The sequence below is a fragment of the Candoia aspera genome, chromosome 8 (genome assembly GCF_035149785.1).
Source record: "Candoia aspera isolate rCanAsp1 chromosome 8, rCanAsp1.hap2, whole genome shotgun sequence".
Lineage (NCBI taxonomy): Eukaryota > Metazoa > Chordata > Lepidosauria > Squamata > Boidae > Candoia > Candoia aspera.
Window position 1 is genome coordinate 38,032,450 of NC_086160.1, and position 13,535 is coordinate 38,045,984.

A 13,535-nucleotide genomic window follows, 5' to 3' on the forward strand; every position below is an offset into this window, starting at 1 on the left:
GGGAATTGTGTAGGTGTTATGACACTGACATTTTTTCTTCTTTGTTGCATTCTTATATCTCCTTAATTTTGTAGTCCCCCCCCCCTTGTTTATTTCAACAGGGAGACCCCCAAGAAAATGCATTACCTGAGCCAGAATGGATCCAATACCTGAGGAAGGAGGAAAATTCCACCATCTTCTAGAGCTGTCACCCTGGTTCTCCTTCCTATTATCTGCCCTGTCCTGAAAACTCCTTCTCTGGTAGCACCTTAGGAATGAATCACTTTTGAGACTAGTAGGCAGCGAACGTCTTAACAGAAAAGAGTCCTTCCTTCTGATTTTCATCATTGTGTTTGCATTTATATGACTAGGGATGAAGGATTTGAGTTACTATCATTGTAAAAGTGAAGAGAAAATTGCCTGCCTTGCCCTACAAAAAATAGTTTTCACAATATCCAACAATAGTAGGATACATGTAAAATATTTTTTGGAAAAGGGAGCAATCCCCCTTCCCATCAAGATTTTTAGGATATGCCAATAAGGATCACCATTGGTTCCCATCCTGGCTCAGAAAACTATAAATGCACCTTTTCTTTCTTTTTTTTTTTTTTTAGCAGTACCGATTTTTACCTCAGTCCTGCTAGCAGCTGATGTACTGCAAACAGAACATTCCTGGTGAGCAGCCTTACTTCTACTGTTTACATACTAAACTTGCAAGTAATGCTATTGGCCACTCAGAACATAAATACAAAACGACTCTGTTAAATCATGCTAAAGGTCAGAATAGCATGTGCAGAAAGTGGCTTCCAGTTAAGATAAGCAGCTTATAGCTACTATCTACTAATTCCATCCTGTTTACAGGTCACATTTTATAATCTAGAAGTTCCAAGTCCAGCTATCGGGTCCTTGTGACTTCTTTACATTAAGGAGCTTACTTTTTATTTGGAAAGATGAACTAAGCCAGTTATACTTTCACAGAAGGGACTTCTTATTTTGCTTCCTAATTCCTATGAGGTGTCTTAATTCTTCTTTTTATGTTTAAAGGCTTTATTGATTTTCAACGTATAAGTAAAATACGAAGTGTAGAGTACAGAAAAGATAGAGTACAAACCTAAATAAAAAAAGAAAAACTAAAAGTGCAGAAATATATAGAAAATATAGAAAGTGACTTCCAACCTTCTCCAACACAGATATAAATGCATATTATACAAATGTAATCTCTTACCAGGTGTCTTAATTCTTTTAGGAACCCATAGAAGATGCCTGGAATAATGCTGGCAGAAGACAAGGAGTGGATCTGACTTGGTACAGCTGTGATACTAAATTTGGGCCTAGTCCTTGTAAGAAAAGCAAAGTGGAATAACTTCTCTTCCTTATTTTATCTTCAGAATGCTGTCCAATGGCTCATTTAAAGTGACCTGGCTCCTTTTAGGGAAGGATGGGCCAGAAGAACTGGTAACACATCCCTGTAATATGTTAGATGAAAATGTTGCAGATAAAATTACTTACATTCCTTGGATTTAGAAGCCATCTGGCAGAGTCTGAAGAGATACTGAGGATGCTATCTTGCAATATTATCTTGGAAGAGTCTGAGCCTGTTGATTCCAAGAAAGTGGACAGTCCTTGGAGACATTATCTTTACCACCTATGGGTTGCTACCTGGCTAATACAGGATGCCAGGGAAGGGATGGGGTCCTGGGTCTGGGCTGTGGTAAATGTCTCATTACAGTCGAGGAGGTGCTGGCATCCTTCAAAGGGGTACAGGTGCACCTCTGCCTTGATGGGCTGACCTTGGACCCAGCAACACTGGATAACTATCATCCAGTCCCCAACCATTCCTTTTTATACAATGTTATTGAGGAGATGAGAGCCAGTTTGGTGTAGTGGTTAGAGACCATGAGTTCTAGTCCCACCTTAGGCACAAAGCCAGTTGGTGACCTTGGACCAGTCACTTTATCTCAGCCCTAGGAAGGAGGCAATGGCATACCACTTCTGAAAAACCTTGCCAAGTTAAACTGCAGGGACTTGTCCAGGAGGTCTCCAAGAATCAGACACAATTGAATGAATTTAAAAAAATGAGAAGATAACAACTAGGAGTTTTAGCTGTCCATGAGACTTCTTACTCCAAGTAGAACTGGCCTATCCCCACCCTGTCTGCTTATTGAGCATTCCTGCCTCCTGTGAGAAGTGGCAGGCAAGGACTCAAAGGCAATCATCTTTTGCAGGAGCTTCCCTCTTGTGGAATGCACTTCCACCAGAAATCGGATCCATTCCGTTAATCCCGCTATTTCAAACTTGTGAAATTTTGGCTGTTTCAAAGGGCATTTGGGAACTAAGCAAGTGTGGTATATTTTACCTGAGAGGATTAAAGGTGCTAGAATTAATATTGGTTATGCTATGGTTGGTGAGCCAGTTTGGTGTAGCAGGTAAGACATAGGCTAGGAATGGGAAAACTATGACTTCTAGTCCTTCCTTAGGCACAAAGCCAGTTGGGTGATCCCTGCTGGTCAATCTCTCTCAGCCTTGGAAAGAAGGCAATGACAAAACACTTCCAAATATCTTGCCCAGAAAACTTCAGGAACTAGTCCAGAAAGTTGCCAGTAGTAGTATGTATGTATATATGTATGTATGTAGTAGATTTGGTAACCACCCAGAGTCGCTCTTTGAGTGAGATGGGCAGTGAATAAATTTGAAGCAGAAATAATAAATAAATAAATAATTTATTATTATTTGGTAGCGTATGAATATTGCACCTGTTTTATATTTGAATATTGAATATTGTCATGAAACTATAATCTCTATGAATATTATGCATCCACATATAACCACTATTATTATACTAGTTTTTAAGGTATTTTGATTTTGATTTGTTTCAGTTTCTTTCGGTACAATTATTTACATATATTTGACTAATAGGTTCAAATATCTAGTTGCTTAGATCAAAATACAAATGCAGAATATTTCTAGCCCAATTAACATTTACTAGATATCAATTGTCATCATAATTTATATGCTGTCTCATAGACTGGCTATATCATAAATAAGGAAAAAGTTATTGTCTAAAAGTAATAAATGGATATAGAACTGGTTTGGACAGCCTAGTAACCTTGGAAGTAATGGGTGACTAAGTGTATTCCAAAAATGTTCATAATATGTACGGTGAAGAAGAACATGTTAAATAGTTTCTACCTGGCTATCACTACAAGGACATAAATGATCCATGAAAAGAATCTTCCTGTATCTTCTTTCTAGTACAACCAAAGAAAGGGCATTGAAACATTCCAAAATGTATGTGTTTCTGTATTTTGGAACTTCTAACTCCATTAAACAGGAAGGAGCTACTACCCTGTATTTAAAAATTCTGCCAATAATATTTGTCTCCTCCAGGATCACAATGCTTTATAAGAGCTCATGTGATTTCGTGAGGCCCACTTTAATATTCCTGGCTTTCAGGTACTGTATATGCTTGCCCTATGTGTCATCCAGTCATAAATATAAATGCATATTTTTACTTGTTTAGCCTATTCTTGTATATATCATATGATAAAGCTTGCATGCAGATAACTTCAATATATTTGATGAGATCCCCCCCCAACTTTTATAAAGGTCTTCATAGTTACTTATTCTCATGTTTACTTTTTCATTATTGCTTTTCATATACAGTCATTCTATATTGTTCTGAAGCCTTTGTCTTTTTTTTTCTATATTAACATCTTCTCACATCAGTCCAGATTTAACCATTACTGAGACCAAATCTAGCTATGATATCCATTGTAATTGTAGCCCTTGACTGTCCACTTTATTAAAAACAATTTGGGAAAGAAGAGGGATTTAAACTTTTGCCTGTCTGGTGTTACTCAAAATTGCCTCTTCTTACCTACTTGCCCTGCTGGTGTTTTCCTTCCTTTATAAATAGCAAGTTCTTTGAGAGCACATAATAAATTTCACAGTCCATTCGTTAGAGATGAGTGAGCTCTCTCTAATCCACTTTGCAGCTCTGACTGATTTTCAAGATAGCTGGATAACTTTAATCTGCAATTTTATTGTCACAAGGAGTTTGTATATTTCTGCTCATCTTATCTTACGAAATGAGTAATTTATGCTACCTTTTTAAAAACTTCCTTTTTAAAAACTGAGAACTATACCTAAGTTCTCAGACAGATCTCATTTGTAGGCAAATGCATGATGAAATGGGCATATGGAACATGCCTATCTTATCATAGACTAGATATGGAAGTTGCCTCTCTGGATATAAAACAAAAATGTAATGGGGAAATGAGATATTCCAAAACCTGTGAAACTTTCACCATTTTTTGTAGGATCCAAAATAATTTCTTTCCTACAGACGTTTCCACATGCAAAACTCTGTGAATGGCAACATGCCTGATATTTATAATTTATTGAGGGCTGTATGCTTTTCCATTCGGATTACTACTACTGCTAGTCAAATTATGGTACAGAAACAGACTAATATACAACTTCTACGCTAACTGGTATAAATCACTCTTCGATACCCTGTGTTTTTGGCATTGATGAAATTAACAACCATTTAAATTATTAGAATATTACATTAAAATGTTCCAACCACTACAATGAGTCAAGACCTTAGCTATCAATAAAAGGTTTATTAAAATATATTTATCAAGGTTATATATATATATATATATATATATATACACACACACACACACACACACACACTGTGAATTATATTAGTAACAGCAAGTACTTACAGGATACTGATATACCATAATAATGGTATGATTTTAACTTTGTATTTACTCCCCAAATGCCTCTGTATGGTAGCTTAGTCTTTCTTTCTTTCTTTCTTTCTTTCTTTCTTTCTTTCTTTCTTTCTTTCTTTCTTTTTTGGTGACTGTAACAGTTGGTTGTTACCAATCCTTTCGTGAATGCATTATGGAAAACTGGGATAAGATTCTTCTCTTGTTAGCCAAGTGCATACATGCTGGGACTTTATACTGGAAATAATGGAGGAGGGAGTTAAAGCATAAATACTTGAAGCCCACTTAACAGCATAAGTATCTGGCACAAAACTAATGCTCATTAAAAATGCCCCATGGTTTTGTGCAAAATATATTACTTTGCCATACCAAATGCATTTGTCAGAAGTTTTGTATAAATGCATTCATTTTCTTAATGCACTTCACCTTCTGGAGTGCAGGAAATGATTCTGACAAATATATTCTTTTGCTAAGAATCCATGTAAAAATGGTTCAATGTTTTGTTTCCTATGCCCTGGTGCACAGCATTCTATTCAAAAGAAACACAGAGTACAACTTAATCAGCTTATTTAAATCAGCCCCGTTAGCACAAGGCCCAAGGAATTCTGCTGTGAGAAACACATCATCAAAACAGAATGAAAGCAGGTCCATGAGTTAATAACATAGGCTAGCTAGCCATCATTGGGCAATGCAATATTCATGTATGAATACTTAGTGTTATATATACTGTTTTGGTGTCTGTTAGGACGAAAGACCAACAATATCAGTCATTTAGATTTTCAACATTATATTCATGAGGTCTTTGATTCAAAAATAAAAGGAACTATATTTCCCTGAAAACTGGATAAACCATGTGTGACCTTCTCCATGCTTTTGTCAGTCAATATATTAATATTGTATAGTCAGTGTCCTAGGTTCTAGGGAAATACAAATCATGGTGCTATAATTACTGTTCAACAGAATGATTTTAATGAAGCCTTAAATGCTCTACAAATTCAGTCTGTAAAAACAATATTCCCTACTTGCTAAATTCAAATCAAACCAATAAGAATTTTAGAAAAATGCCTGTTAATTTCATCTAAGATGAATAGAATTTCACCTAAGATGAATAGATCTTCTCAACATCAGCCAAGGTGAATTTGGCTTCAATTAAAGACCCAATATTTCTTGTTGCTTTTAAATATAGATGCAAAAATTTGTATTCTTCTGGGTTTTCATCACAGAAGTTATGTGTATTTTGTATTAAACAACTTTGTTTCAATTATTTAGGGAATCCTTGTGCCTACAAACAAATAAGTAATATCTACAAACAAGCAAACATTGAATAAGGTCTCCTCTATAAAGTAGGTTAATCTCTTATCATTATAGTGAAATATGATCAGAGTAAACATAAAAGGAATAGTTGCACAAAGTTTCTGATCATGCACTGAAAGTTTGTGCAATGTCTCCATTCACCATGCTTTAACAACGGCAGTATATTGGTAGCTTGCCAACTTTTAGAAAAACCTTAAATGTTACTAAGAACACCTTAAAATGTGGACTGCTTTTTTCCTCCAAGTTTATGCCTGAAAGTACATCCATTTAAGACAATGCTGAGTACTTCTTATCCAACAGAAAACTACTGTATTTAGCTTCCTTTGGATACAGCATACAGCAGGAGGAAACTTGGAGCAGCAGGAGGTTCTCAGGCTAATATTGTGTATATTCACAGCCCTGCTTAACCCCCTTCTGAGGGGGTATTTTCTCTGTTAGATGACCCTTGATTGAATATTTAACTTGACAAGAGGTATCCATGAGAAGTTTCTTTAATAGAAACAACAACCTCAGGTCAATTCCTTGTTTCATCAATTTGATCCATAGTACATCCGTCAGAATTAAATCAAATACACTTCTGAGATCTATAAATGCTACAAAGAAGTTTTTCCATCCCAAATTCAGATATTTTTCTACTAGGAAATTCAATGTAAGGCAATGATCAATTGCAGAATTTCCTTTACAGAAGCCTATCTGTTCAGGACCAATTACATCATTTGTATACATCCAATCGAGTAGACAGCACTCAAGATGTTTAGCATAAAGCTTGCCCAAGATAGAAGAGACTAATTGGATGAAAATTACTGGGCTGATCAAACCCTCCTTTCTTGTAAGTTGGGATTATTATCGAGTTGAGCCAAGTATTTGGAATTTTACCATAGTGATCAATAAGTATGAACAAGGAAGCCAATGGCTGGGCCCAGCAATTAACATGTTTTTTAAATAGTTATGCTGGAAGCCCATCTGGACCCATTTTTAAATTGACAATTGGTAATTTCATCTATACTCACAGGAGGCCACCATGGTAGATCTAAGAAAAAGGAGTCATTATCCTCATTATAGGAGGCTACAGGTACATCAAACATTATTGAAAAATGTGCCACCCATTGCTGAGGTGTAATAGCAGGAGCAGCAAAAGAAGCAGGGTTATCAATAGAATTGCCTGAAGTAAGTTTCCAGAAAGATTTGCTGTCATTAAATTTTAATGCCCTATACAATTGGTCCCATTTATCCTGAAAGAATAATTTCTTTTTCCTGGTTATAAGATCTTGAAAGCTTTTCTTCTGTTCTAAAAATTCATTATATTTACTAGGGTCCCCAGATTGATATAGTTTTTTAAACTTGCATCTCAATTTCTTTTTTCCGCTATGACATTCCTGATCGAACCAAGTGGTAGATTTTTTTCTTTCTTGTTCAAGAGTGGGCTTACAAAGATACTTGGAGGCATCTTATAATTATTGTCAATGTAACTCACCACTAACTTCTCTAAATCAAATGTAATGTTTGCCAAAAGATGGCATTTGCTGAGATGGTTCATGGGTAGTACAGAAATTGAACAAGTTAAAACTTTTAAATATCTTGGCATTACATTTAGTTATAATCTTTCTTGGGTAACTCATCGTAATAAGATAATTCATTTGGCCAATTGTTCAGCTGCCCAGATTAAACAGTTTTATTTGCAAGAGGTAACCAATTTGCACCTGCAGCGATTAGAATATTTAAAGCCAAATCTCTCCCTCAAATAGTATATGGTATTCCTATTTGGCTAAGAGTCTTTAACTCTGAAGTAGAGGGAATTCAGGCATCCTTTTTGAGGCAGCTTTTAGGGGCTCCTAATTTCATCTCCTATCCCACAATTTGCTTAGAAACTGGTCAAAGCTTAATTGAAACTAAAGCTTGGATAATAGCAATTAAATACTGGCTTAGAATTTTATTTAGAGCTGCTCCTCGACGTCTGTTATCATATCTTAAAGAAGATAACTATACCTCACTTTGGACTCAACATATTATGCTAAAGATCAGGCAAATTGGGATTGCAATTGAGGATTTTTATCTCTTGGAAGAAACCCATTTATTTAGTATTATTAAACAGAGATATTTGGACTTAGAATATCATAAATTCAGACCAGCTAAACTGCTTGTCTGTTCGCCTGCTACAGTTGGTATAGAAAATCATCTGGGCAAGATGGCAGATTATTTGCAGGATCTTGTGGTGCCATCTCAGTGCAGGGCCTTCTTCCTGGCCAGAGTAAATGCTTTTCTTTCTGAGGTACTCTTCGGAAGGTACAAACGCATTCCCACCTGTGAGAGGCTCTGTCTCTGTGGCAGTCTGGATACAATCCATCACATCATTTTTGACTGCCACTTATTTGTGTCTCTTCAGCATGAATTACTCTCAAAACAGGGTAAATACCCGTTAAATGCTGTAAAAGCTGTATCATCTTGCCAACATCTACTGAGTGATGCTGTATCTGAAACCACCCGAATTGTTGCCAGATTCCTAGAGGAAGTACTTAAAAGGAAATATAATCAAATGTTTCAATGAGTATGGCTCTTTCTTTGTTACTCTCATGATATGTTAATGCCTTTTGTATTTTATTGCTTTTGTAATGCCAATAAAGGTTTGATTGATTTTGACTGGGTATCACTATGCTGCATATAGTTCCTAAGTAATGGAATTGGGCAAAAGTATGTTCATTTGCTGTAGGTAGTCTCTAGGTTAGAGATACTAGCTTGCATAGAATAGCATGAGCATGCTTGGGGTAACACTAAGTTTTGATTGCACTTGTGGCAAACTGTCAAAATGTGTCCAAATTGACTAGTACTGTTCTTACTGGGTCAGAGAATGCTATATATGGCATAGAATGACTGAGAATTGTAACTCATTCTACATTTTTGTGAGATTTCAGCCCGTGTCTGACTCTGAAAACAAAACTTACCCAGAGTCAGAGGGGAAAACCGAAACTGATAGGAGAGGTTTGAAAAAGCAGAACCAGGAAGTGACTCAGCAGAGCGGGAGAAATGGCAAATGGGGATTGGACAAGTTCTGGTGGGGGATTTGAACTCTTCAATCAGCGTGCAAGACAGGAGAGCTGAGAAACACGTGCATCAGAAAGCAGCCCGACTGGCTGCTGGAGAGAAAAGGCATGGAAGGGATCAGCATAAAAGGCAGACATGTGAAGAGCAAGCTGCCGGAGACAACAGATCCTTCGAGTTCGCAGCCATTGCAGAAGAGTCCTTACCTGCATCGGAAGCCTTGCCTGTAGCCAGAGTGGAATCAGCGCCAGTGTCTTCAACCTCCCAAGATTTGCCTTCTGCACAAGCAGCTTCAGAGGATCCTCCTCCTGCCATCCCTGCAGAGCACAGTCTCGCATCTAGCTCTGGACCTTGTCACCGCATTCCAGCACGAATCAGGTGTGCACCCAGCCTTGCTCCTATGCAGCTCCCAGCCGTGCCTAGGATCTCCAGTCTGGTCCAGTTTTGCTTCCAAGTCCCAGTCTTGCCTAGGACCTCCAGTCCAGTCCAGTCCAGTCTCATTTCAAGCCCACAGCTTTGCTTAGAATCTCCAGTACAGTCTAGTCATGCCTCAAGCCCTCAGCCTTGCCTAGGAACTCCAGTCCAGTCCAGTCCAGTCCAGTTGTGCTTCAAGCTCTCAGTCTTGCCTTCCAGTCCAGTCCAGCCTTGCTTCTAACCCACAGCCTTGGCTTGAGTCTCCAGTCCAGCCCAGCCTAGCCTCCAGAGCCAAGCCTTGGCCACTGGTTCCAGTTCAGTCACGCCTAGCCTCCATGTGTAAGTCTGGTCCTATTTGCGTGCCAGCTCACAGATCCTTGCCTCCAGTTTCTGCCTTGCCATGCACTCTAGATTCACCAAGCCTGACAACTTCAATCAGAGAGTTAGCTGAATTCTGTCTTGCTGTTCTGCCACAGTCTGATCCTGCAGCCTTGCCTGTTCATTCGTCATTGCCTGGGTGGTCTTGATAGGAACTGCTTTCCCTATTATTCACCAGGATTTTATTACTGTAAATAGTTGTTTTAAATAAAGAGTTTTGTTAATAATTCTGTCTGGCTGCCTCATAGACTGAACAGGACAATTTTCTCTATATTACTAAAAAGTGTGATTTGAAGGCCTCAATTAACAAAAGCTATGATTGATGGTGAAGGTCAATATCTAGTGCCCATCTGGCAATATCCATGACATATGGAAGATTGTGACTTGGCAGGTAAAAGGAGTAAATGGTAAAACCATGAATTAACAAATGAAAGAAAGAAATTTATACATCCTATCTGTCTTTGAAACTAACAGAAATAGGAAAGTTATACAGTACACATATAGAGAGAGCAAAAGTTAGCTTCAAGAAGTGTAACCTAAGAGACCAGGGACAGCTAAAATTTTAAAAAGTAGAGAAAATGTAGATCAATTTCGGTGCAAATAAAAGATTGTTTTAGAAGTGGGTGAAGAGGTCCTCTAACAGAATGAATGGAATAAAAAATAAAAATGATGAAATAATTTGGGATGAAACTGAAGTGAGAGAATTTTGAAAGGCATATTTAAGAAATTTAAAATGGTGTAAGAATTAAAATGCTATAAATGTTAGTATGCCCCCCCCTTCCCCCAAAAATCACCTGATGAAAAGGATGTCATAAATGTTGAGAGAAATGGTAAGGCTACAGATGTAGATGATGATACCAGAGGAATGTTCACATACAGTATGGATGGAGTGTACTTATAGAATGGGTGTGAAGATGTATCTGTGTCTGATGATCGGAAGAATGCTGCTATTCTTCCTCTATATAAACTGGAAAAGTAGCAAGTGTGAATTCATAAAACTACAGAAGGATTTGTTAAATATGCCTGGGAAGGGTTTTGGCAAAGTTCTCTATTAAAAAGATATGACAGGTGAACAAAATTTGGGAAGTGCACTTATACTTTATGCCATGCGGGCGATGTGGAGACCAGATTTTACTAATTAGCAAGTAATTGAGAAATGTAGGAATATAAAAAAGAAAGTTTACTGACTTAGAGAAAGAATATGATAAAGAGACTATGCTTGAATTATATAATGTTTTGAATGAAAATCGAGTTCAGGTTGGTTGCTGAATGTAATAACAGTTGTAACAGAAGTAGTATATGCATGGAAATAAATGGAATGTGCAGCAAATACTTCAACACTGAGGAAGGAATAAGCAAGGATGTGTGATGTTCCCTTGGTTATTTAATGTTTATAAGAATACATATACACATTTGTTAGAGATGTGTTGATTGGGGAATGTGACTATGTGTTCTCTTATATGTAGATGATGCTATATTGTTGGCCAAGAATTCAAATGATTTGCAGGTAAATGTTTGATATAATGTATGATGCAATGAGGAGTACACATCTGAAAATTAATGTATCAAAACCAAGTTATCTGTGTTTGATAGGGGAATAAAGTGATACGTAAGTTGCAAAGTTATAAATAAATGGCATGCACTCCCCAAAAACGCTACCCTATAGTAAGTTGAAGAATTTGTATATCTCAGTGAAATGTTTACTAAAGATTTAAGGTATGCAATTGCTCATAAAATGGTAATGATAGTGTGTGGCCTGTTGTGATAAATGTATAGTGTTGAAAAAAGTAAAATGATTGTCTACAAGTGTGTGCTGCAGCTCCCTTTGTTAGGTGGAGAAAACAATTGGGTATATTGAGAGAAACATAAAAGATGACTATACTGCTAATGGGGTATTTAGGAATAAATATAATATTGTTCGTGTGATAATATAAGAAGTGTGGTAATATAAGAAAAGAGAGGGTCAATAATGAATTGGTGCTGACTGAATGTGGATTCAATCAGCCATGTTTATTACAGCCCTAAAGCCAGATACAATCAAGATATCTAGTAATAACAGTATTACATTTATATATGTGTGTGTGTATATATAAGGCAGAAAAACAATAAGTATCTGGCCTTAGGGCTGTAATAAACTTGATTGATTGATTGAATGTGGATGGAATGCAAAATGAGTGACCAATTAAAGAGAACACTGAGGTCAGGGGCATCCATTGGGCAGGTGTCAAAATATGCAAGATGTCAGGCATGGTGTTGCAATCTGAGCCCCACCTCTTTTGTACATGTATGCAGTGACTATGCAAGTATAAAGGGGGTGGGCTTGGATTGCAACACTCCACTCACTATAGTTCAGATTTTGATATCCCCCCATCCAGCTGCTGCTGCTTGGAGTGGTATGATCACATAAAGATAATAGAAAAGGATCAAATTGCAAAACAAATATATGAAGAAAAAGTGAGGTTAAGAGGAAGAGAAAGACAAGAAAGCTGTGATTAGATGGAACTGATGAGATCCTCAGAAAGGAAGAGATGAGAAGTTAAAGAATAAAAGGCAGTGTATAAAGTGGAATACTGTATGATATGGTGGAAACAAGAGTGGTTCGCCAGGCTAAAAAGCTATCTACAGGTATAATTAATGGTGTCAGTAAACAGTGCATTTAAATATAGATTTTTTTTTCTTATCTCATGCCTTTAATTCACTTGGCTTACTGTTTCTACTCCTTTTCTGAACTTTGTCTGATGTTGCTTATCCATAAAGAGAAAAGCATGAAGTATCTACATTTCTAACCTACTTTGCATTTCTTTAATTCATAAAGAAAGTTTAACAGATGACATTTATATAATCTTGAAAATATGTAATGTATAAAACATGAAACATTGTCACCCAAGTATTCAGTAGATTTTAGAACGTGAGCCCAGTGTTGATTTTGTCCATTCACACCAAGGAAGAATTATTATGATTGATCTCACAGTCCGCCAGATGTTTAGACTGGATTTGGCATATTTGTCCACCTATTGAGTCCTTCCCAAGGACATGGGAGAGGCAGATGTTGTTTAATAATATTAAAGGTATCGTCGCAGGATGTAGGCCGTTCCAAGTAAAGCTGCCTTTTGCAATTTATTATTATTATTATTATTATTATTATTATTATTATTATTATTATTTTGTTATAGCTGACCACTCCAGTAGACTCTGGGCAGCTTACAAAATTGAAAAACAATAAAAAGAGCTAAAAACATACAACACAGACAGCTCAGACTAAAAACATCCTTAACAATAATAGAAAAACACAATAGGGGCCCCACAAACACAATAACTTCAAGGCCTGAGACAAAAGCCACATCTTAAGAGCTTTATGGCAGCAACATGTACATAACATGAAGTACAGTTGTTCCATTGTTCCACTGTCATAATACGTCTGCTTTCAAGAAATCCTGAAAGTCTTACAAGAAGTCAATGACGTTCAGGACTTCCAAGCAGTTCCTGATGTTCTCCTTGAAAATGATGAGTATGTGTTCAAAATTATATTGTGGACACTGACTGGCTGTCTTCTTCTTTAGCTTAACTTGGAACTTGCATAATATTCCCAAGAGACTTTCCCAAGTTTAAAATCATTTGCATTTTCAGCTATCACAGTGTCATTGATCTTTTTCTTTCAGTTTCAAAACTCTG